Consider the following 26,066-nt stretch of genomic DNA (forward strand, 5'->3'; position numbering starts at 1 on the left):
TGTTCTTATATCAATTTACATTTCTCTGATTATTTAGGAATTTGGGTATTTTAATTATATTTTAATATACTTTCTACTATTTTTTGTCTGAAATTGCCTGATTTAATTGTCCATTTATATAAGTTGCTCAATTTTTTTGACTACTCAGAATTTAAAATTTTTTCTTATTAAAACTGATCAATTCTTTTCTTTTAAATTTTCTTTGCATTTTTTTTTCTTTAATACCTGAACATACCCTTTGAATTTGAAGTTAAAACAGAACACAGTTAATACACAGTGAATAGAATTTAAGAATATTTTGCTATGGGTTATGAAGTGTGCCTGTCTTAGGTTGGCAAAGATTACACTATAGACTCAGCTAAGCCTGGGAAAAGAGTAGCTCTCCTTACCCTAAATCTGAAATTATCCCTATTTTCTCATTATGTCCACATCATCCATAAGTCATTGTACAGTAGATAGCATGCCTTTTATTACAGGGCCTCTACTTTTCAATTTTAAAAGATTTGCTATCTAATAAATATCTGCAGCGTTCACTGTGTTGAGCCACTGAAAACATTGGGCCTTATACTAGTGCAGTAATAATACAGAATTAAACAACAAAAAGATACAGTGAAATGTGGTGGAAAGCAAATCAGGTTGGTGGTGGAGATTAAACATATATGCCATGCTTTTACTATTTTGTGAACAATTTAATCTGAAATGAAGTTTAAAGTCTCCCAATAGCTTAAATATAGGTCAGCTACAATAATAGATATTGATAACTGAAACTGGGGGTGGGCAATGTGTTTTGTATTATCTCTGGCAATAACTGATAAAGAATTAATAAATAAAATTTTATTTTGTTTTTATTTTGTTACTTAAATCAGGCCTGTTATTCTGTATATTAGATTTTGCTTATCAAGTGAGAAAGTGAATGAAAGAAGAATGTTCAGATGATGAATCTCCAAACATAGGCATAGGGTAGCAGCTTTGGTATGTATGAAATGGGCTTTTGTGCACTTGGAGTAGATTGTATTATTTGGTTAGGAGCCTATAAATTAAAGCAATAAGTCAATAACAGAGAAACGCAGACTCTTATTGAGGTTGTCTAAAAAAGATAATAGAGTTAAAAATATATAGTTGACAAGAGTGAAATAATAGTGATGAAATTTATTTCCTTAAATAAGGAATGAAACTTCATTTCAAATGTCAATGGGAAGAATGAGAAAAAATTTTCATTTCTACTATACATGACAATATACATAGAAAATCAGATTATCAGTTGGAAAATGGTGATTAATTAATATGAGTATTCAATAAAATGACTGGGTAAAAAGTGAACAATTGATTTTCATTATTCATGGTTTCAGCATTTGTGAATTCATCTACTCAATAAGATTTTTTTGTAATCTCAAATCAATAAATGCCATGTTTTTGTGGTCATTCGTGGATATGCAAAGAGTGGCAAAAAATCTGGGTCATCCAACATGCACATTCCCAGCTGAGGTTCAACAAGCTGATACTCTGCCTTTTTGTTTCAGTTCTCAAACTGTAAATGTGTCCTTTTTGTCATCTATTTAGTGTCATTTTTGGGGCGTTTTTGTACTTTTCTTTGATTAACTGTCTTTTCACTGTTTAAAATTATTCTGAAGCATAATGCAGAGCTGTTGCCTAATGTTCTTAAGTACAAGAAGACTGTGAAGTGTCTTATGGAGAAAATACATATGCTAGATAAGCTTTATTCAGGCATGAGTTATTAGTGCTATTAGCTGTGAATTCAATATTAGTGAATCAATAATATATGTTAAATAAAGTGTCTTTAAACAGAGACAAATAAAACAAGGCTAAGTGTTGATGGTTGACAAAAATGTCGTGACCAGAGACTTTCAGGAACCTTACCCTGTATTTCCACTGGGAGCAATTATTCAGTATTTGCTAATTCAGTGTTTGTGGTGAATTTATACAATATAACTACTGAATGAATAATGGGAATCATTTGTATACAAAAATGGATCTTATTAAATAACATGTTTGAAAGTGTAATATAAAAATATTCAACTGAAGATTCAACAAAACTGTACTAAAGTTAGTAATGAACTTAACTCACTTAGGTAATATGATGTTCTTTGTTCTTTTGTCCTTTAGAATTTAAGTTGCCTGGGGACAGATTATATCAGATTCTGTTCTACAACCCCAGCTCTAGAATAATGTTTGGCACCTATAAGGGACCTAATAAGTTGTTGTTATTGTTACTTTTCCATGGAGATGATTTTGCCTGCATTTATTTTATTTCTTTTTTATACTGACTGCAGAATTACTGAAAAACTGAATGATAAGATTTAAAAATTGCACAAGAAAAGAGTAGTTATAAGAGCAATGGAAAAATTTTAATAAGAAATATAGATCAATTTAATACACACACATTCTATAAATTAAAATACAACAAAAATTAATACCAAAGAACAGTTTGCAAAGCAATAAATACAAATGCATGTGACTGAAAATGGGTTAAGTTTATTCATATACATAAAGCTTTTATGAATAAATGAGAAAACTGCAATCTCAATAAACAAATGGGAAAAAGTAGACTATTTACACAAAGGTAAATTCAAATAGATAAAAGTAGAAAATTTCAACTTCATTTATATGCTGAAAATTAGAATGGAAACATATCTCAACCTTACAAAGACCATAATGTGATAAACCCACATCCAGAATTACACTCAGTGACTCTAAATCAGGAACAAGACAAGGATGACCACTCTTGCCACTTTTATTCAATATACTACTGGAAGTCCTAGCTAGAGTAATTAGACAAGAAAAAGAAATAAAAGGCATCAAAACCAGAAAGGAAGAAGTAAAGTTGTTTCTGTTTGTGGATGACTTAATAAATATAGAAAATTCTAAAGATTTCACTAAAAAAACTGTTAGAGCTAATAAATGTATTCAGTAAAGTGGCAGGATAAAAAAGCATACAAAACTAACTTTATTTCCATACACTAACATGAACTATCAGAAAGAGAAATTAAGAACACAATTCCATTTACAGTAGCATCAAAAACAGTAAAATACTTAAGAATAAATTTAACAAGGAGGAGAATATCTGATATACTGAAAAAATAAGACATTAATAAAGGAAATTGAAGATGACAGAAATAACTGAAGAGATATTCTATGTTCATAAATTGGCATAATTAATATTGTTAAAGTGCCCATACTACCCAAAGCAAACTATGAATTCAATGCAAATCCTGTAAAAATTCCAATGGTATTTTTCACAGCAATAGAAAAAACAATCCTAAAATTTGTATGGAACCACAAAAGAGCCTGGAAAGGCAAAGTATTCTTGAGAAAAAAAAATAAAGCTGGAGGTACCATACTTTCTTATTTTAAACTATAATATATTGTACATATTACAAAGCTATTGTAATAAAAATAGTATAATATTGGCATAAAAGCAGACACATAGACCAGTGGAACAGAATTAAGAGATCAGAAATAAACCCATGCTTATATGGTCAGCTAATTTTTGACAAAGGAGTTGTGAATATACAATGGGAAATGAATAGTCTCATAAATAAATGGTGTCGGAAAAACTGGATAACCATAGGCAAAAGACTAAAATTGGACCCACATTTACACTATACACAAAAATCAACTCAAAATGGATTAAAGCTTGGACATAAGATCTTAAACCATTAAACTCCTAGAAGGAAAAAAAAAAGGAATAAGCTCATCAGCATCGGTCTTTGCAATGATTTCTTGGGATTTGACACCAAAAGCAAATACAGCAAAAGTAGAAATAAACAAGTGAGACTACCTCAAACTTAAAAGCTTCTGCACAGCAAAGAAAACTATCAATGAAATGGAAAGCAAACTACCGCATAGGAGAAAATATTTGCAAATCAAAATATATAAGAACTCATACAACTCAATAGCAAGAAAACCTCAAACAATTGATTAAAAACTGGGCAGGGGTTCTGAAATTTCCCAAAAAGACATACAAATGAACAACAGGTACATGAAAAAATGCACATCATCACTCATTATCAGGGAAATGCAGATCGAAACCATAATGAGATGTCATCTCAAATCTGTTAGAATGCCTATTACTAAAAAGTCAAGAGATAAATGCTGGTGAGAATGTGAAGGAAAAGGAACCCTTGTGCACTGTTGGTGGGAATGTAAATTAGTACAGCCACTATGGAAAACAGTATGGAGTTTCCTGAAGAAATTTAAAAATGAACCACCATACGATCTGACAGTCCCACTTTTGGGTATATATCCAAATGGAATGAAAGCATTATCTTGAAGAGATATCTGTACTCTCATGTTCATTGAAGTATTATTCAAAATAGCCATAGTATGGAAACAATCTTAAGTGCCCATCAATGAATGAATGAAGAAAATGTGGTTATATATAGACTGGCATGTTATTTAGCCTTAAAAAAAGAAAAAAGTCCTGTCATTTGTGACAATATTTGCCTTCCACAAACTTGGAGGGCTTTATGCTAAGTGAAATAAGCCAGACAGAAAAGGCCAAATACTGCATGATATCATTTATATGTGGAATTAAAAAAAGTCAAACTTATAGTAACAGTAGAAAAGTGGTTGCCAGGGGCTGGAAATAGGGAGAGGCTGGTAATACTGTATTAAACTATAAAGTGAATAAGGTATGATGATCTAATGTATAGCATGGTGACTATAGTTGATACCACTGCATTGTAAAATTGCAATTTGCTAAGAGAGTAGAATTTAAGTGTTCTAACCAAAAAGGAAAAAGGAAATATGTGCAGTGATAGATGCATTAATTAATGATGAGGGGAAACACTTTTACAATGTACGCAGGTATCAAATCATCACATTGGACCCTAAATATCTTACAGTTTTATTTGTCAATTATATCTCATAAAGCTGAAAAAAAATTGCTTTCCAAAAGTTGAAAATACCAGCAAAGATATAAAAATAAAACATGGGGGCTTCCCTTGTGGCGCAGTGGTTGAGAATCTGCCTGCCGATGCAGGGGACACGGGTTCGAGCCCTGGTCTGGGAAGATCCCACATGCCATGGAGCAACTAGGCCCATGAGCCACAATTACTGAGTCTGCGCATCTGGAGCCTGTGCTCCGCAACAAGAGAGGCCGCGATAGTGAGAGGCCCGCGCACCGCGATGAAGAGTGTCCCCCGCTCGCCGCAACTAGAGAAAGCCCTCGCACAGAAACGAAGACCCAACACTGCCAAAAAAAAAAAAAAAAAAAAAAGACAACAGAACTGTGGTATTTATACACTAAATTCAAAAAATAAAAATAAAACATGCCCAACTGCTCTGTTTAAAGCAGAGATAGACAAGGAAAAAGGGTGAGACTGAAGCCCTGAATGTAGTTTCAAATAAATTGATTTTTCTCAGTTATTCTCAAAGTGTGCTGTGCAGACTTGCAGCATCAGCCTCACGTTCTCCAGCCCCACCCGGTAGGAGCTGAGTCAGACACCAGGGAGAGGAGCCTGCAGTAGGTGTTGTAACAAATCCTGATGCTAAAGTTTGAGAACCACTGAGGTAGAGCACTCCGTGCTTTTCAAGGTGCACTTCCCCATATCCGCTCCTTGTATCTTTATAACACTTCTGGGGGGGCAGTTTCTAAACCTGCTTTATAGTTAAGAAACCTGAGAGACCCAAGCAAAGTGATAACCAACATTCTGGTCTTCTCACCTTTGAATTGGACACATTTTTACAATATCATGCGGCCACGTGGTAAGTCTCCTTTATCATGGATATTCTGTATTTCAAATGCTGGGACATATCTTAAAGTGATACTTGGCAACCATTAATGCAAGGAGAACAAGAAATCCTTCTGTGAAACAGGAATAATCTGAAGGCAGAAGTGACACTTACCTTACGGGGCTGTAGGAGCATCGTATGAAGTCAAGCTCTGGCCTCTCTAGCAAGGGACAGCAGTGTGCTGGGTGCATGTACGGATTTAGCTACTCCTATAAACCCACTTCTTATAAAGTAATCACCTATTCAGGGAATTGGTCACAGTGTAAAATGCCTCTATATTTAGTGACTTTCATTCTTGAGGTACCTTAGACTATAAGAATCATTTCAGTTGCTCCTTGTAAGACATACATGAGTTTAAAGATAAGAGTATATTTCCTCCTCCCAAGAGACAAACCCCTTGGGCGTCTGTTCGGGTCTCCTCAGCAGCGGGAGTAGCAGCTGCCGCAGCAGACAGCTGCAGCGTGAAGGGCATCGTGTGCAGTGAGAGAGAGATTTGGTACCCAAGGAAATGAAAACAAAATCAGAACAGTTATCTTCTGTACTTACAATAGAAGTACCGCAGGGCAGATAACAGCATTGGAAGTTTTTTCTAAACTTATCTTGGCGTTACATCTTCTGAACAAAACCAAGGTGTAGACAACTGAGGCTTGTTCTAATAACAAAACTGTTGCCTGAAATGAAATTTTTGACATACCAATCATTCTCTGTAGCCAAATCATTTTTCTTTTCATATAAAACATGTTTGGGGAACACTTTAATGAATGTTTTGCACTTAGTCATCCACTTTATTTTCTTTGCTAAGAGGTCCTGCAGTGGCCACTAGAGAACACATCTCTCCTGGGAGGTATATTTCCTGGCATGTTATTAGCAAAATGTCTTCCTAGCTAGTTAAGAAGAAAGTGACAATGATTGGGAACAAACATGACTTTTCCTCTGCAATTAAAAGGAGTGAATGAGAAATTTTGTGATTGCTGTTTTTGATACTGTAGCTGCAGTTTCGAGTTAAAGTGTTCTAAGGGCATGGCCTGATAGATCTCAGAAAGGGCAAATACTTACTTAACTATTAACTGATGGAGAAAAGCCATTCCGGGTTAAGGCCGTGGTCCTTTGAGTTTGAGGTGAATGCCGAGAGACACAATTTAGGGGAGAAGGGAGTGACCCTGGGCTTAGTCCAGATAAATCAGCGTTGCATGTGTGCTGTAATTTCCCTTGAGCAAAACACTCTCCCTACCTCATCCTGAACCTCACTAACCTAACACTTGAACTTTTCATCCCATAGTTAGAAGTAGTAATTCACATGAGCTACCCTTGAGGAGAGTAACACTTTGCTTATTTTTAACACTAAGATCAGTATCAGCTTCTTTTCTGAGAGGAAATTTTGCAAACTAGGTGGAGAAGGAAACTCTAAGGGCAGTGGTGGTAAAGGGATCATATCTCCACTAAAGTCAAGTCTCTGAGGTCAAGGCCACACCTGCCCTTGCTCACCGCAGAACTCTGGTGACCAGCGTGATGCCTGCAGCAGCTGATTCGTTGTTTGAATAAAGGCACTTATGAAGGATGAAGGCTGAGAAATGTCACTGAGAGTGCAAAGGGAGTTCCAGGTGCCCCCAAACACACCTGACATCACAGTGTCTGCAGTTGAAGCTGATGTTTCACTTAGTAGCTGCTAGGCAGCTGCTCCCTCTGGGTTTTTAAAAGTAGCTACAAACATGGCTAGAAAAGCCATCTGATGTACTGAAGCAGTATCTCTCAAACTACCTGTGGTGAACGACCAGTTTTGTTTGGTTTTTTATTCGCATTCAGTTGCAGACCAATGCTTTAGTAAAATATAGTAAAAATGAATTAATAGAGCAAGGGAAAAGGCAAAAGAGGACAAACAAAATACAAGGCCATTTGAAGAATTATTGTTACCGAATCCAAGTTCGTACTTCTCGCTGCACGACAGGCCAATAAATCAAAACATGAGGCTTTGGGACAAGGAAAAGTGCTCCTTGTTGCAAACTTCTTGTTGCCAGCTAGACCCCGGCAGGCGTGTGATAATCCTCTGTTCTTACAGCTGTCCGTGTAGGTCTGGTCACGACGTTCCTGCAAACCTCCAACAAGACAGATGTTATTTTCCGTTCTGCAACTTTATCTCTGTAAGAATGTAAAAGTGTTATACATTTAAAGGTAAAGCCTGAGAGGCAGAGCCTTGAGAATGGGTGATCATGTATATTCCAGGCGATAGGCAACATTCCTTTACAAAGGTGCAGAGCCAGCATGGCTAAGCACAGGCAACAGAGCACAGAGGTTAGAGCTAAAGGAATAGATCCAATATGGAGTCAGGTTTGTTCCCTGTTACATTTTGAGTTTCCACAACCTACAATTACTCTGTAAGATAACTATAAGAATGGCTCTAAGCATTCCCTCCTTTGTTGCAACCCGGTAACAAGAGCTTCCTGGAGGGCACAGTTGCACAACACACATTGAGTTGTGCTGCCCAAACACTTGGCCCAGTGTCCTTTATTTGAAGGGTGGGAGTGGAATGATTTGGGCACTTTCTAGAGATTAGTTATTCCAGTAAAGAACTGCAGGGTTAGTAGTGATTTAATGTGTCATAGCACTGAGTGCCAACCCTGCCTTCTGAAATACAGATAGAAAGAATTAAAGATGCAATCATCTTTCAACAGAATTACTTGCTGTAAAATAATGTCCAATAAACTTCAGACTAAACTGATAAGAAACAAAGGCAATTGCTTTGCTCTTCTATTCTCCCTGTGCTCCTCCAATGGCACTGGCTACAGTTAGAGTGAGGGGGAGTACAGGCAAACCAAGGACTTGCTTACTACATAAATACTTTATTTACTTCCTTTAGAATGTAGGTTCTATAAAGTCAAATGCTTTGATTCTTCTTTTTTTTTTTTTTTTTGCGGTACACGGGCCTCTCACTGTTGTGGCCTCTCCCATTGTGGAGCACAGGCTCCGGACGCGCAGGCTCAGCGGCCATGGCTCACGGGCCCAGCCGCTCCGCGGCATGTGGGATCTTCCCGGACCGGGGCACGAACCCACGTCCCCTGCGTCAGCAGGCGGACTCAACCACTGCGCCACCAGGGTAAGCCCTATTGATTCTTCTTAATCAGACTTGCCAGGAGTTTTATAGTAATAGATTTTTCAACCCACTGAAAATTTGCAGGGGGAGAGTAAACTAACTTGTTTTTATTTGTTTATATTTTAATAACTAATTTAAATCATAATTATTTCCTTACTGTGATGATATGGATAAAATTTATTGCTGATTATAGGTCTAATTTCTAGAATTTAAGACTTTGTTCATTGAAGGCATTTAGTATTTAATTTTTTCCATATATAATTTTGTTACACTCAAGAGATTTGATATATTGTACTTTTATTTCAGGCCTACATATTTTTAAATTTCTTTCTGATATCCACCTTAGGTTATACATTATTTTAAATTCAATTTTTAGCTTCCAAATATTATATTTTAATCAACATTTGTTTTGAGTTCTAACTTCAGTGAATTCTAGTCAGTGAACATGGGACCTATGATATTGATTTTCAAAAAAATGTGAAGATTTCCTTTGTGGTCTAAAAAATATATAGTGCATATTTCATATCACACATTTCTTTTTTTTATTAATATATGTCTGTGAGTTTCTGTAAATAGCTTTTCCTTTGATTATATTTTGCCCAATGCAACTAACTTTTGGTTAGTACTTGGGCAATATAATTAATTCCACTCCTTTTTCTCATCAGCTCTCTATATTTTAATTTTAGTTGCATTATTTATAATCTAAAAGTTATATTTTAAAATATTTTTATATTTTAAAAAGTTATATATAATCTGAGAATCTTCTAACAAATATGATATTTTACATAATATATATGCTTTTGGCAAAACTTTAATTCATTCTATACATTTCATATCCTCCTGAACAAGACAAAAAGGAAATCTGGCTTAATATCAGGAAGGTGACACTTGGGAAACAGGTCAGATATGATCTTGCTTCCTCTGAAACAGGATAATAAAGAGGAAGAGAAAAAAGAATAGGAAAAAGGGGGAAGAAAATTCTACAGAGTACAGACAACCTGAAATGGCTTTGGGGTTAGAAGGAAAAAAATGGAGGTCTGTGACAGCTGACTAGATCACTATGCATCTTATTGGTAGGAAGTAAATACATGTGATATCCATTCAGTTAGGGAACTCTGTGTTTAATTTTCTTATTAGTCATTGTTTGTAAACACAGATCTCCACATATCAAAGGTAAACCTTCTTTAATACCATAACCAGAAGACTGCTTTTGCTGTGCTGAAGACACTTCATTAAAGGGGTAATTGTAAGAAACAAAGGGAAATGTTTGATGTCCCTAAAACATAGTCTTTGGGGACAAGAAATTCCATGTCCCTAAACGGACAGCAGAGGAGAAGAACTACTTGACAAGGATAATGGGGAAGCTTTTTAATAAGTGTGGCTACACATCTCCTGAATCAAGAAAAACATGCTCACGGGATCCAGGTGAGTCAGAATCCTTTGGGAACCTGAACACATTAAGGAGAGTCTGAAAATACCTCGATTCATGTCCTCTCTTTCATTTTCCAAATGCCACTTAGAAAGCAGAAATAACATCTGAGGGGCTTTCTGTTTCTAAGCAGCAGTCTGGAAGGACTGTCTACTTCTGCTGGAAAATGAGATGTCACTTCCATTTTTCCTTCATTTCTTAGAGACAGGAAGAAGAGAAAGATAGATATCAGGGACAACAGACAGTGGTGGTGTTTGTTGGTTTTTAGGGAGAAAGATAGAAGTATGAAGCAAGATGAAGAACCAAGAAAACACGTCTCCATTGGAGGGGAAAATTTTGGTGTTGGCGTTACCGAACCAAACTTGTGTCCAGTCACCTGCACGCAGTGAAGCCAATGTACTGATACGGGATTGTGGTGAAGGAAAGTGCAGCATTTATAGCAAGTTGCCAAGCAAGGAGAATGGGTAGCTCATGCTCAAAAGACCCAAACACCCAGATGACTTTCAGGGAAGGGGTTTTATAGGCAGTGTGAGGGAGGGGGCTGCAGGGTGCATGATTGGCTCGTGCACAGTTCTTGGATTGGTTGGCATCAACGTGAAACTTCAAGCATCATCAACATTCTGCTTTCAACCAGTCCAGGGTCTGTGCTCTTGCGGTCAGCTGTTTTCATCTGGTGGGGACTGCTTCCTGTAAAAACAACTTAGGAATGTGTGCCAGGCCTTTATCTATCTCTTGCATTGAACTGTGAGTTAGGTGATTCTGCTATGTGGTGGATTTATAATCTAAATTGTTACCAGTTCCCCAGCCCAAGAGCTGTTCTTTGTTTCTACATCTTCAGGCTTCCTAATCATTAACTGTTGAGTCAGCCTTTTGAGACTCAAGAGATGCCTGGGAGACTACAGCAAAAGCCTTTTACTTCAAAGGACAGGGACACAGGGGCTGGTATATGGTTTCAATCCCCCCTTTCCTTTGATACCTCTCAATCTTGGTGGGGACACGTTCAGGAAAAGAAACGGAATAAAATTTTGGATAGTGAGGTTAATCATAAACTCAGCAGAGGACTCAGTTTTAGGGGGACTCGGTTTCAGTGGTGTCAGTGTCTGTAATTTACCATGTCCAACTTTTCCTTGCTCTGACTTTGCCACTGATTCTTCTCCATTCCAGGTTTCCCCAAAGACTATGAAATAGGGGCAGGCTAAAATTTTTCCTTGTTTTAAAAATCTCCTAGGGTCCTTTTTGTGCTGTCCTTTACACTTCAGGGATGCTGGTAAGTTAGGAACCCAAATGCTGAACATCTTCACGGAATGAAGTGTTTCCAAGGATTCATATTCTTCCATACCTTGAGCCTGCTAATGTAGATTACTATATAGTAATGTACCTATCCAGAGAGGTTAACAGGAAGATGTGCCTTTTTATTTCAGAAATATTATTATTTCTTGTTTGCAAAAACAATAGTAAAATTTGTCCCAGTTCATATGAGAAGGAAAAAAAAAAGAGATTTGTTGATATTTATCTCCTACTATGAAACCCGTTTTTAAGAAACTGGTTTCCTTCCAAGACAATTGTCTAAAATGTATAGATTGGGGACTTTTCTTCAATCTTCAATCAAATTGAGTAACAAGACCAGTAGATGACAGAAAAAAAATACAAATGATATATTTCAAATTTCACAAGAATTCTGGTTTAGTTCCACATAAAAATTAAGGAAATTGTTTAGATCACATTCATATGCAGTACATCTAACCAGTTAAATATGCCGTAATTACAGCTTTAGAGGTTCAGTGGTGTCCCAGAGAAAAGAGATATAAACAATGTAAAGTTTTAAAAGAGATCTGTTGTGAGTCCAAAATAGCTTGATATTTTTTTAATCATGTGTGTTATCAAACATTTTATTATCATACCCTTCATCAAATAAAATCTTCTGCAAAGTGTAATTAATGAAAAGTTATAAATGGATTGGTATTTGTATTCATTTATTTTCTAAGTTCAATTTCAGGAGAATTACTTCTTTTAGATAAATTGTGGTATCAGCAAGAATGATTTAATCAGTCCAGCCATTTAAAAATGCATGGTTATGGATGATAATTTCAGAATCGTATTAGTTACATAGTTACATTCTACATTTTGGGGGAAGAGGGGTGAATAAAATGAGGAAAATACTGATTTACCCAGGGTTTTTTTTCACAAGTGGAAAAAAAATTAAAATAGGATACCTTATTATCTCAGGGTATTATTTACACAAAGTGACCTAAGATCAAATTTTTCTTTCAAAATTTAACTGCAGATTGATAAAGGAGCAAAAGCAAAACAATGGGACTAAGACAGTCTTTTCAACAAATGGTGCTGAAGCAACTGGACATCCACATGCCAAAATATGAATCTAGACACAGACCTTACACCCTTCACAAATATTAACTCAAGATGGATCACAGATCTAAATGTAAAACACAAAATTAAAAAAAAAAACTTCTAAAAGATAACATAGGAGAAAAATGAGATCACCTTGGATATGCCTTTTAGATATAACACCAAAAGCACAATCCATGAAAGAGATAATTGGTAAGTTGAACTTTATTAAAATTAAAAATTTCCACTCTGCAAAAGATAATGTCAATAGAATTAGAACACAAGCCACAGACTGGGAGAAAATATTTGCAAAATACACATCTTAAAGAGGACTGTTATCCAGAATATACAAAGAACTCTTAAAACTTAATAATAAGGAAATAACTCAATTAAAAGATGGGCCAACCCTCTAGAATTTGTTGTTTAATTATATGGTGGAATTACTCAATTAAAAAATAAACTTCATGCCTCTCACCTCTCAAGAAAAACAAAGCAAAACAAAAAAAAAAGATGGGCCAAAGACTTTGACACCTCACAAAGAAGACATACAAATGACAAATAGCATATAAAAAGATGTTCCACATCATATGTCATCAGAAACAATGCAAAATTAGACACCAATGGGATATCACCACACACCTATTAGAATGGCCTAAACAGAAGACAGACAGCCCCAAGTGCTGACGAGGATGTGAGATAACAGGAACTCTCATTCATCACTGGTGATAATGGGAAATGGTAGAGCCATTTTGGAAGAGTTTGGAGATTTCTTACAGAGCTAATCATACTCTTACCATGCAACACAACAGAAATTGTACACCTTGGTATTTATCCAGAGGAATTGAAAACTTATGGCCACTCTAAACTTGCACTAGGATATTTATAGAAGCTTTATTCATAATTGCCAAAACTTAAAAACACCTGAGATGTCCTCAGTAGGTGAGTGTGTAGATAAACTGTGGTACATCAAGACAATGGAATATTATTCTACACTATGAAATGAGCTATCAAGTCAAGAAAACACATAGAAGAATCTTAAATAAATATTACTAAGTGAAAAGAGTCAATCTGAAAAGTCTACATACTGTATGATAACAACTATATGACATTCTGGAGGAAACAAAACTGTGGAGACAGTAAAAATGTCAGTGGTTGCCAGGGGGTGGGGTGTGGGCAGGGATGAGTAGGCAGAGCACAGAGGGTTTTTAGGGCAGGGAAGATACTCTGTGTGATACCATAGCCATGCATACATGTCATTATACATTTTTCTAAACTGATAGAATGTACAATACCAAGAGTGAATCCTAATGTAAACTATGGTTTTTAGGTGATTATCATGTGTCAATATAGGCTGGTCAATTGTAATATACATTCATCAAACGTAATACCACTTTGGTGAGGGTTGTTGATCATGGGTAGGCTGTGCATGTGTAGGGGTGAGGGCTGTATGGGAACTCTCTGTACTTTCCTTTTAATTTTGCTGTGAATCTTAAACTGCTCTAAAAAAATCTTAATAAAAAATTGAATCACGCCTATAGATTTCCTTAGTCTGTCAACTCAGACAAAGAAACAATGATACCCCAAAAGCAATGAACACACCTAGTTTCTAAGGGAGAGATCCTGGTTTCTAGCAGTGTCCTGCCCAAAAAAAAAAAACAAAAAACAAAAATCAGAAAATTGGCTTAGAAAAGTGGATGATTCTGGGAGCCAGAAAACATAAGATGGGCCTGGAGCATCTTGTACTGCCAGAAAGTACAGAATGCTAAAAAATGAAACCCACAATAATGGGTATGTCAGAGGTACATAGGAGCCAACTGAAATAGCTCCCAATGGTGGAACAATTTGAGCAAAAGATAATTGAACAAAAGAATAACCCAAGGTATAAAATAAATATCCATAACCCCATACTTATATGTATAAATTATTGAGTAAATAAATAACTGGGAGGGAATAGACATGTCTTGTGTGCAGAAGAATTCTAAATAATCTATGTTGACACTCTATGCTCAAGGAGGGGGAGTGTAAGTCCCTGCTTCTTAAATAATTGTCTTTCAAAGAGTATGTATGGGAAGAGGGAAAAAATTCTATAGAAAGGGGGCAAAAGAGTAACTGACAGTGGAGAAATCTGACCTGTAGTACCTCAGCCTGGAGATCATGAATTACAATGGTAATTCATGTTGATACGATGTGGTGTGGAGAGATTAAAAAGATACTTGATCTCTCAATCTTCCTCCCTAAAACCAACAATCTGAGTCTAAATATGAGAAAAACATTAAACCCGTTCTAATAGAGGTGCATCCTAAAAACATCCAACCAATACTTCTCAGAGTCATCAAAACCAAATAAAATCTGAGAATATATAATAAAAGGGAAAGCCTCTTTTATGATAATAAAAATACTTAGAAATACATTTAACATAAAACACCTGATCAGGGCTTCCCTGGTGGCGCAGTGGTTAAGAATCCGCCTTCCAATGCAGGGGGCATGGGTTCGAGCCCTAGTCCTGGAGAATCGCACTTGCTACGGAGCAACTAAGCCCGTGCACCACAATTACTGAGCCTGCGCTCTAGAGCCCACAAGCCACAACTACTGAGCCCGTGTGCTGCAACCACTGAAGCCCCTGCGCCTAGAGCTCGTGCTCCGCAACAAGAGAAGCCACTGCAATGAGAAACCAGCGCACCGCAACGAAGAGTAGCCCCCGCTCACTGCAACTAAAGAAAGCCCATGTGCAGCAACAAAGACCCAACGCAGCCCAAAATAAAATAAATTTATTTTTTAAAAAACCCTGAACATATGTGAAAGATATAAAATGCCCTGGGGGCTTCCCTGGTGGCGCAGTGGTTGAGAGTCCACCTGCCGATGCAGGGAACACGGGTTCGTGCCCCGGTCTGGGAAGATCCCACATGCCACAGAGCGGCTGGGCCCGTGAGCCATGGCCGCTGAGCCTGCGCGTCCGGAGCCTGTGCTCCGCAACGGGAGAGGCCACAACAGTGAGAGGCCCGCGTACCGCAAAAAAACAAAAACGGAAAAAAAAAATGCCCTGAAATTTCAAAAAGTAGAATTGAACAAAAGTAGCTCTTTAGAACATTTCAACAGCATCAAGATATAAATTCTCCCTAATTTATAAACAATGTGATAAAAGTAAAAGGATCATAGAGTTTTCTCTGGAGCTAGTTGAGTTAATGGGAAAAATAAACATGTAAAGATGGCTAGGACGCCACTGAAAAGGAATAGTTATGAGGAGGAAGTAGTTTTTTACACTATGTGAAACATACAACAAAGCCTCTATGATTAGAGTTTGTGTCACTGGCCCATGAATAAACAAATAGATGTATGGAATAGAATAGAAAGTTCAGACATAAACCCAAGTACAAATAACAAAGAAATATCTCAAATCACCGCAGCAAAGATGGGCTTTTAAGTAAATGGTGTTGGAATAGTTTAATAGATATTCTGAAAAATAAAACACTATTTTCTCAAAACATACACAGAGGAAACTCTAAATGAATCAGAGTTCTAATTGTGAAATATAAAACTGTCCAAGTATTAAAAAAATAACCTTCATGAATTCCTTTATGAATGTAGGGAAACTTTCTAAATATATGTAAAAATTAATATTCAATAAAATAAGATTATTTTAGACTTTATAGAGATTTATGTTCATATGATATATATACATATATAAATTCATATAAATATTCATAATAGATTTATTAAAATTTGCATAGGAAAAATGCATATCAGAAAGAAAATCAAAAGGCAGATGACAAACTGGAAGAACATTTGCAGCATACATCACTGATACAAAGTAATATACTCAGTATATGAAGAAATTTTAATAAACGTGAGAAAAAACCTAAAGAAAATGGGAAATCATATATAGACATACACACAAACAGTATAGACACACACACATACATACGGATTCTTTAAATATTTAAATACATGAATAGATGTTCATCTTTACTTATAAGTGAAATATTGAACAAAATTTGAAAGCTTGACAATATATCCTGTTGGCAATGCTGGCGAAGCTGTGGTCACTCTATGAAATAGTCACTCATATATTGCTCAAAGAATGTACAACCACTATGAAAGGGAATGTCTAAAAGTCAATGTATGCATTTGCCTTTTGACTCAGCAATCTCTTTTCTAGAAATTAACTCTAAAGATACACCTCCAACAAAAATGGCTTTGCTCAAGGTTATTCATTAAAGCATTATTTGCAACTGCAGAGTATTATAAACCACTTAAATGTCCAAATATAGTGGAATTGTTAAATGAACAAAAGGTTCTGTTCAGCTGTGAAAAAAATTGAGTAAAAACTGATTTACAAAATACATTGTAATAACCATAATATATAGGGAAATTGTTTATTCTTTATGTTCTTTATACATTTTGTAATACGTAATATATTAAAAAAAGTAAAGTGCACATTTATATATAGCATTTTTCCATTTGTGTACAAAAGAGGGAGAAATATAACATACATGAATCTACATTTTTTGTTTTTTAACATCTTTATTGGAGTATAATTGCTTTACAGTGTTGTGTTAGTTTCTGCTGTCTAACAAAATGAATCACTATATGCGTACATATATCCCCATATGCCCTCCCTCTTGTGTCTCCCTCCCACCCTCCCTATCCCACCCCTCTAGGTCGTCACAAAGCTGATCTCCCTGTGCTATGTAGCTGCTTCCCACTAGCTATCTATTTTATGTTTGGTAGTGTATATGTGTCAATGTTACTCTCTCACTTCATCCCAGCTTACCCTTCCCCCTCCCCGTGTCCTCAAGCCCATTCTCTATGTGTCTTTATTCCTGTCCTGCCCCTATGTTCATCAAAACCATTTTTATTTTAGATTCCGTATATACTGTATTTGTTAACATATGGTATTTGTTTTTCTCTTTACTTGTGGATGGACCTAGAGTCTGTCATACAGAGTGAATCTACTTATTTTTGTAAAAAATAGCACAAAATGGATAACTAGAACCCTGCAAGATTTGTTACCTATGTTATTAGGTTAAGGAGAAAAGAAAGAGAAAACAGAGGGAGTAACACTTTTCTGAGTATAATTTTTGAATAATTTGGGAATCATGTTCATATTCTAAACATTCAAAATTAAATTTAGAAAGATAGAAGGAATTCTAAGAATGGAATGCAAACAGGGGCAAGTAAATCCAACTATATTAAATGAGTAACATAGCCACATTGAATGGGTAGAGGGGGGAACTAATTCAAGTAACTATTGAACACAATGCTTCGGCTAAATAAACTCAGGTTAGAGAAACAAAGCAAAACAAAATCCCTGTAAATATATCTTACCTCTGTCCACTGAAATGACCTAGAAATAATGATGCCCTAATAGCAAAGAGTGTATCTAGCACCTGAATGCTGTTTTATAAGTACCATATCCCATCCTCGGGAACCAGATATTCCCGAAGAAATGGCTAATTCCAGGCCTGGGGTGGGGAAGGTCCAAGATGACCCTAGAATTTTTTGTTATGCCAAAAAATAAGCAGATTTTTTAAAAAGTAAAATAGAAATCTACGAGTCTGCAGTAGAAACTAGTTAGCTGGTTAGTTTAGAGAAATGTCTCTTTTTACAATAGAATGCCGATGGGTAAATGTGGAGGAAGTGGCAGAGTTGGAAAGTTATTATTTTGAAATTATAATTCCAAAGGTTTCAAGAATCATGAATGAGTATTAAGTCTAGGGGGCCAGCCAGTATGGTGGAGTGCTAGGGTAATCCTGTTTACAATAAATCACTTGAACATTAAAAAAACAGGGACAAAGTTTGATGAAGATCAGAACAGCTGCCTAATCTCAGAGGGTCTTCCTATACATCGCTTATCAGAAAACAGAAATAATAACTATTCAGTGGAAAAATTAGAGGACGCTCTGATTAGATGATCAAATTTAACATACCCAATAAAGAGCAGACAGACAACAGGTGCCTTCAAATGGGGCATCCTCTAAAGGTCCCAGTCTAATTTATGTAGTATTCCAGCAGCTGGGAATGTGGACTTTAAATCTCGATCATGAAGCTATAGAGCGAAATCAAAGCACATTCTATAAAATAATTGTACTGTATACTTTAAACCTTCAATGTTATGAAATACAAAGAAAAGATAAGAAATTCGTCCAGATTACAGGAGATTAAAGAGATGTGACTAAACGTAACATGTGATCTTAAACTGATCTTGTACTCTAGGGAAAGTGATATAAAATATATCATTATGAAAATTAGAACGTGGACTGTAAGTTAGATAAAAGCATTTTATCGAAGTTAATTTTTCTGAATTGGTAACAGTACTGTGGTTATAAAAAGTACACTCTTGTTTTCAGCTTCCTTTACTCTCATGTTATAGTTTTTATATGTATTCATCTATACACATAGAAAATTACATCAATGTGGTATAATTTTCCTTTCATCCACAATACATATTTTAAATAAAATGAAAGAAAATATTTTCTTTATATTTTAAATGTATTTCTTTAAATATATTTCTTTATATTTTCCTTTGTGTTTACTATATTACTTGCCCTTTTTTCATTCCTAAAGCTCAAAAAGTTTGCCTTTGGTATAATTTCCCTTCATCTTGAAGAACTTCCTTTAACGTATTTTTTAGAGCAGTTCTGCTGACAACAAATTCTTAGTTTTGCTTTATCTATAATGTATTTATTTCACCTTCATTGCTGGAAAACATTTTGATGGATAAAGAATTCTGGGTTACCTGTTTCTATTCCTTCAGTGTTTTAAAGATGCTGTTCCAACGTCTTCTAGCCTCCACTGTCTGTGGCAAGAAAGTCACAATTATCTCAGTCACATCCTGTTTTCCTTTACATGTAGTAAATTAAAATTTTTTCATTGCCTATGATTTCCATGGCTTAACTGTGATGTGTCTGGGCATGGCATTCTTTGAGTTTATCCTATTTAGGTTTAATGAACTTCTGAAATCTCTAAATTAGTACCTTTTAACATATGTGGGAAGTTTTCAGATATTATTGAAATATTTCTTTCCCACACCAATCTTTTCTCCTCTCCTTCTAGGATCCCAATAATATGAATGATAAGACTTTTGTTACTGAACTTGTCTCAAGCCTTTGATATGTTTTAAAGCATTTTAACTATTATTCCTTGAATTAGATAATTTCTATTGCTCTATCTTCAAAATCAATGATTTTTTCCCTGTCACCACCATTCTATTATCAAGCCTGTTTATTCAGTTTCCTATTTCAGCTAATATATTTTCTTTTTAAAACTTCCAGTTAGTTCTTTTTAGAGTTTTATTTGTCTGCTGAGAACTTATTGAGAACCGACAGTTCTCAATAAGTAAAAGAGAAAAAAAAGTGTACACACCAATAAGTACATATGGTGTTTACACTTCGCTTCATGGAGCTTGGTTGTAAGAGATGCTTACAGTCTTTGAATAGTTTAAATATTTTATTCCACTCTCTTCTTGATTGAATAGTTTCTGAGGAGAAGCTCAATGTAATCTTATGTTTATTTCTCAACACACAATTGTTTTTTCCCGGCTTCTTTCAGGAGTTTATCTTTGGATTTCTGTACTTTGAAGACCATACTCCTAGATGTAGTTTTTGGGCATTCGTCTTGGTGTTCTCTCAGCTCTCTGGAACTGTGGTCCGGTGACTGACTTCAGTGTGAGAAAATTCTCAGTCATTACTGTTTCAAACATTTCTTCTGTCCGTTTCTCATTTGAAGCTATGTTGGCCTTGTCAGAGCCTTCTTAATAAGAGCACGGGTTGTTGGTTCAATGAACTGGTACTGAAAGAGGACTTTTGGCTCCAATATCGTATATACTCTGTTACTGGAGATCTGGCCACTCACTGGATTAATTAAACAGGTGAAGCCCTGATGTGCAGGTAACACCATGGTAAAGCAGGTAGGCTCCATATCTAGACTGCCTGGATTCCCATATTGGCTCTCTCACAGCCCTGCTGAGTGACCTTGGGCAGCTTCTCCTAGAAATCTCAACTATTCTTAAACCTTAAGTTTCCTTCCCTATAAAATGGGAAACAATCACACTTCCCTCCTAAAGTTAGTCCAAGGTTGAAATGAATTAGTGCATGCAAGATAGAACAGGGCCTGCCATATGTGTTACTTACTATTACAATTAAAGAGATAATTGATATGGTTAATAGTATTAACCTGTTAACTACTCCCTCCTTTTTAGGATCAGTGTGGCAAGGATTATGGCAACCCATAGGGCTTATAGACAGTGGAGACACTGCCCCTCCAGGTCTGAAGGATGTGGTGGGATGATGCCACTAGTGCCGGCGAAGTGTGGATGGTACCCACTTGCCATGGCCTCTCCTCCTCTCTGAGTACCTGCTTCAGCTTTAGTACAGATGAGTCACTGGCCCAAAGCCAGGCTACAGAAGCTACCAGGTACCCCTAGTGCATGACATAGAGACAAGTCTTGATTTTCTTCCAGTGGAAGTCAAAGCATGGATTTGGTGAGCAGAGCTCAAATCTGGGCTATGGAAAGTGTGACTTTGCTCACTGGTGGGGTTGACATTCTGGAGGTGCCCACACATAAAGTGACCTGGCTTACTGCAGCACCAGCCTGGCATGATGCCTATTCCATACCCTTTCTGCCGGCAGAGTGTGATCACTTGCACTCCAGGACGTGATCTGCAGCCATTAAAATGTTCGTGAAAAGTGTATAATAACATGGGAACTTTATGTTATAAAGCCAAATGAAAGAAAACATGAAATTCGTTTTACAGTGTTATTTCTTTTTTTCCCACCCCATTAAAAAATTTGCCCTTCCTCAAAGCGCCTATTTTCATCCCAATACAGATAAGTGCATTTTAAGACACATAACACCTTTTAATAAAGCATTTGTTTGCAATTGCATTTTTTTTTTCTTTGATGTGGTCATCTCACAGTAATCGAAGTTGAAAAAGTCACTTTGGTTTCTCATAAATGGATATGCCAGGGCTGAGCTTATCAGAAAGAACTACATCTTATCATTAACGAACATGTTGTCTCAAGTTCTCTAGATACGTTTTATAAAAAGAAACTAGTAGGTAAAAGAATGAAACAGAATCCTATGGGGAAAATTCTTGACTTCATATTTTTGACAGATTTGGACTTCAGCTGTGACTTTGCCGAGGGGAGACAGGTGCTATGACAGCACCAACGCTGAGCCTAACCTCATTTCTTACCCTGTGCCTCCCTGAATTTCTAGATTTCTGCCCTTGTCTACAACCAACAATTTTTTTACCCTCTAATGCAATAGCATTTTGAATTAAAAATGAGCTCTTTAGGGTAAAGTTTCTTCATTTTTCTACCTCAGCCCCTAATACACTGCCTAGCACATAGCAATTATCCAATAAGAATTCACTGAAAGAATGAATCAACAAAAATCTTTGCCACTAGGCCAATTTAAAAATTAAGATACACTTTCATTTTTTGAATATTTTGAACACTCTTTTCAGAGGCACAGATCTGGCTTTAGTTTAAGTCCTCAGTGGTCCGCTGGTTTGTTTTTATGAGCCCACATAAATTAGACTAAATAACATCTATTTTCCTTGGAGAAGTGATATTATTGCTCAGAATCATGGGTCTCTTTGACATTACATCACCAACCTACACACATTAAGCTCCTTAGCCTAACTTGGAAATTAATATTTCTTCTCCCCAATCATTTCTTTTGCCTGTCTATTGCACTCTTGCTAGGGTTATATTACCTCAGACACTACTATCAGATGCGGTGTCCCCAGAGCTTTGCAGAAAAAGGCTATTACTTTCCTAACATATGATCAAATGTCTCTTTATACACAGCTTTGAGAATCACTGCCTGTTTGGGTAGTGTGTTACACTGTGTGTGCAATTCTAATTTGTCCTCAGTTTTCAGCCATTTGTCTCCTTTGGTGATATTGATTTCTAGAGCGATTCTGCTCACTGATTTCAGATTATTTTCCTAAGGTCTATTCTTGTTTGTTCTTTTCAGCATTTATGGAGTACTTCAGAACTTAGCTTCAAATTCTTATATACACCCGTCAGGAAAGTCTTACAGTGTCTTTGAAGTAGTTCTTTGTCTTTTACAAATAGATATGAACAAGTTACGGGAAGGTAAAACAAACCTCTCTGGAAGGAGTGATTTGGGGCTTAAAACAAGATTAGGAAAATGTATCAGGTAAGCTGGGGTGGGGATGGTGAGTCCAAAAAAAAAAAAAAGTTTCCTCATATGCCCTTGGATAAATCTTAAATCTTAGTTTACAAACAGTATAGAAGAAGGATAAGGAAATGTTTCTCCCTCCCTATCCACTACCTACCTTACAAAGTTGCTGTAAGCATCAACTGAGATAATGTATATAAATATTTCACAAAGGAGAGTTTAGCTCAGAATAAAGAAGCAGTGAGCATGTTTGATATATTCTAACTCAAATCTTAATAAGAAATGTTAACAATGAAATAATCACTAATGCTGATGGCCAGTTGAAAATTTTTTTACAGTTTTTTCAACTAAAAGAGTCAAGAATTCAAGCATGAAAATTCTCTGTGTGCTCAGTAAAAATGCATGAGATTCACAGATTCAAATAAAGCCCCTCTTAGATGTGTCCTACCTCCTAGAAATTAAAATGATCTATGAGGATTTAAAAGGACCAAATCAGACAGACCTGGTTTGAATCTCAGCACCACTGCTAACTATAGCAATCTAGGTACTCTTGGAAGAGTTACTCACCTTTAGCTTCCTTAACTATAGTGCAAGGCAAGGTGCCATCATCTGTTTGAGGATGAAGTGAGAATGCAACCCAAGGACTGAAAGCAGGGTCTGGTTGGAATGAATACGTGTTATTATTAGTTTTCCTTTCAGATACTTTTGACTTTGAGTATTCCTTTTTTAGTTAGGTATCACTTGAAAAATGGCCTCTGGTTCCTTTCTTCTCCTATTCTCCGGGTTTGTGCCTTAGGGGGTACAAAGATGGGTGAAATAGACTCTGAGCGATCACTAGCTAGGATGTGGACCTGTTCATTGGTGCATCTCCCTGAACAACACTGTATCTGCTACACAGTCCATACTCACTAATTTTTTAATTAACTGAGTTAATGTCTCTTAGTGCTTTGGGCTGAGCAGTGGAGATGACGATGTAAAGAATTTTGCAAAGTGCACTGTAATAAGTGTTATAATTTAGGAGTCTACTGTCTCAATTTCATTTCATTTCATCATAATATTCCACTGTTGTTTAGTTGAATTTCACTTGTTCTATTTTCCTTTTTATGGCTACATTGCTATTGGTTCGTAGGCTTTCCCAACATTTGCAGTGCCTCCCAATTTTGTGTCATGTAAATATTTCATTAACTTTGTATTTATTCCCTCTGCCTGATGTTGAATAGAAATAATTTTACACAACCATTACTAACACCCACCTTCACTCTCTGGCCGCCTCCTCATAGCCTGTTAAATACTGCATTTATCATATGCTTTGATCTCTGGCCTTTGAGTGAGTTTGAATATTCACAACTATAATTTCATGAAGAGCAATTTCATAAGCATATTTTCCAATAATATATTTAGGAAGAAACTTAGGAGACGTACATCAGAGCATGTGCATGCGCACGTACGTGTGTGTGTGTGTGTGTGTGTGTGTGAGAGAGAGAGAGAGAGAGAGAGAGAGAGAGAGAGAGAGAGAGAGAGAGAAAGAGAGAGGAATTCAGTCAGTTTAAATCCAAATTTGTTTAATAATAATCAGGTAATCAAATGATTTAGAAATTACTTTCTAAAGCAGAATATACAGTAGATCATGAATAAGGACATTAAGTCTCAGATAAAATAATATTAGCTAATGTTTTTTGAGTACTTACAGACTGTCAGGCACTGCTCTAAGTCTTTATGAATTAAATCAACATTTTTATGAGATAATTCTAGAATTTTCTTTCATCTACAGATGAGGAATATGAGGCACAGATCAGTTAAGTAACTCGACAAAAGTCACAGAGCCAGTGAACATGGCAGGGTTTGAACTCCAATCCCCACACACTGGCGCCAGGGCTCATTTTCCTCTGGAATAGGAGTTTTAGCTGTCACAACTTTGTCTGCCAAGAGTCCATTCCTCCTGTTTCTTTTTTCTTTTTTTTTTTTTTTTTTTTGCAGTACACGGGCCTCTCACTGTTGTGGCCTCTCCCGTTGCGGAGCACAGGCTCCAGACGCACAGGCTCAGCGGCCATGGCTCACGGGCCCAGCCGCTCCGCGGCATGTGGGATCCTCCCGGACCGGGGCACGAACGCGTGTCCCCTGCATCGGCAGGCGGACTCTCAACCACTGCGCCACCAGGGAAGCCCCCTCCTGTTTCTTGTAACAGCCCTTTGATTTATCTTTGGGCACCATCCCAGACCCAATGAAGAAAGACTCAGTAGAACTGTTTATCAAGTTTCTTGACCTCTCTTTACGAAGAGAGATGTGCATGACTTGAGAGCCTCCAAACTTTTATCTTGATGGGAGGTCTAAAAAGACTGAAATGACTGGCGTCATTCAAGACGGCACACTGAAGAGACTCTATTACTTCCAGCTTTTGAAGTCTGGAAATTCTCTGATTTTTGTTCTTCCAAAGTCTGGTTTTTCATTTCCTTCAATTCTCCAAGGCTCTTGAATAAGGCCATGAATTATGATCGTACAGGTCATTCACTGCCCAACTATAGTTGGGTAGCAGCAGTACCAGGCTGAAGTAAAGGCAGCTTTGTCCCTAACATCCACTCAGCACACTCCATTTTGTCTAAATTAATCACGGTCACTACCTGTTGCTTGTGATTAAAGAAGCCTAATGAAACTCCCTGGATACAATGGCTATTATGAACGGAACTGTAGTCCCCTAATGTCAATATATTGAAGCCCTAACCCCCAATGAGACTGTATTTGGAGGTAGGTTTTTTAGGGAGGGAAAACCTCATTTGAGGTTGAATGAGGTCATAAGAATAGGGTCATAATCTGATAGAAGCAATGTCTTTATAAGAAGAAGAGGGGCTTCCCTGGTGGCGCAGTGGTTGAGAGTCTGCCTGCCAATGCAGGGGACACGGGTTCAAGCCCTGGTCTGGGAAGATCCCACATGCCACAGAGAAACTGGGCCCGTGAGCCACAACTACTGAGCCTGCGCGTCTGGAGCCTGTGCTCTGCAACAAGAGAGGCCGCGATAGTGAGAGGCCCGTGCACCGCGATGAAGAGTGGCCCCCGCGTGCCACAACTAGAGAAAGCCCTCGCACAGAAACGAAGACGCAACACAGCCATAAATAAATAAATAAATAAAATTAAAAAAAAAAAAAAAAAAAAGAAGAGACACCAGAGACCTCTCTCTGAATACACAGAGGGAAGGCCATGTGAGGGCACAGTGAGAAGGTGGCTGTCTACGTGCCAGAAAGAGAGATCTCACTAGAAACCAACCCTGACAGCACCTTGATCTTGGACTTTTAGCTTCCAGAACT

Source organism: Lagenorhynchus albirostris, chromosome 12 (genome assembly GCF_949774975.1).
Source record: "Lagenorhynchus albirostris chromosome 12, mLagAlb1.1, whole genome shotgun sequence".
NCBI lineage: Eukaryota > Metazoa > Chordata > Mammalia > Artiodactyla > Delphinidae > Lagenorhynchus > Lagenorhynchus albirostris.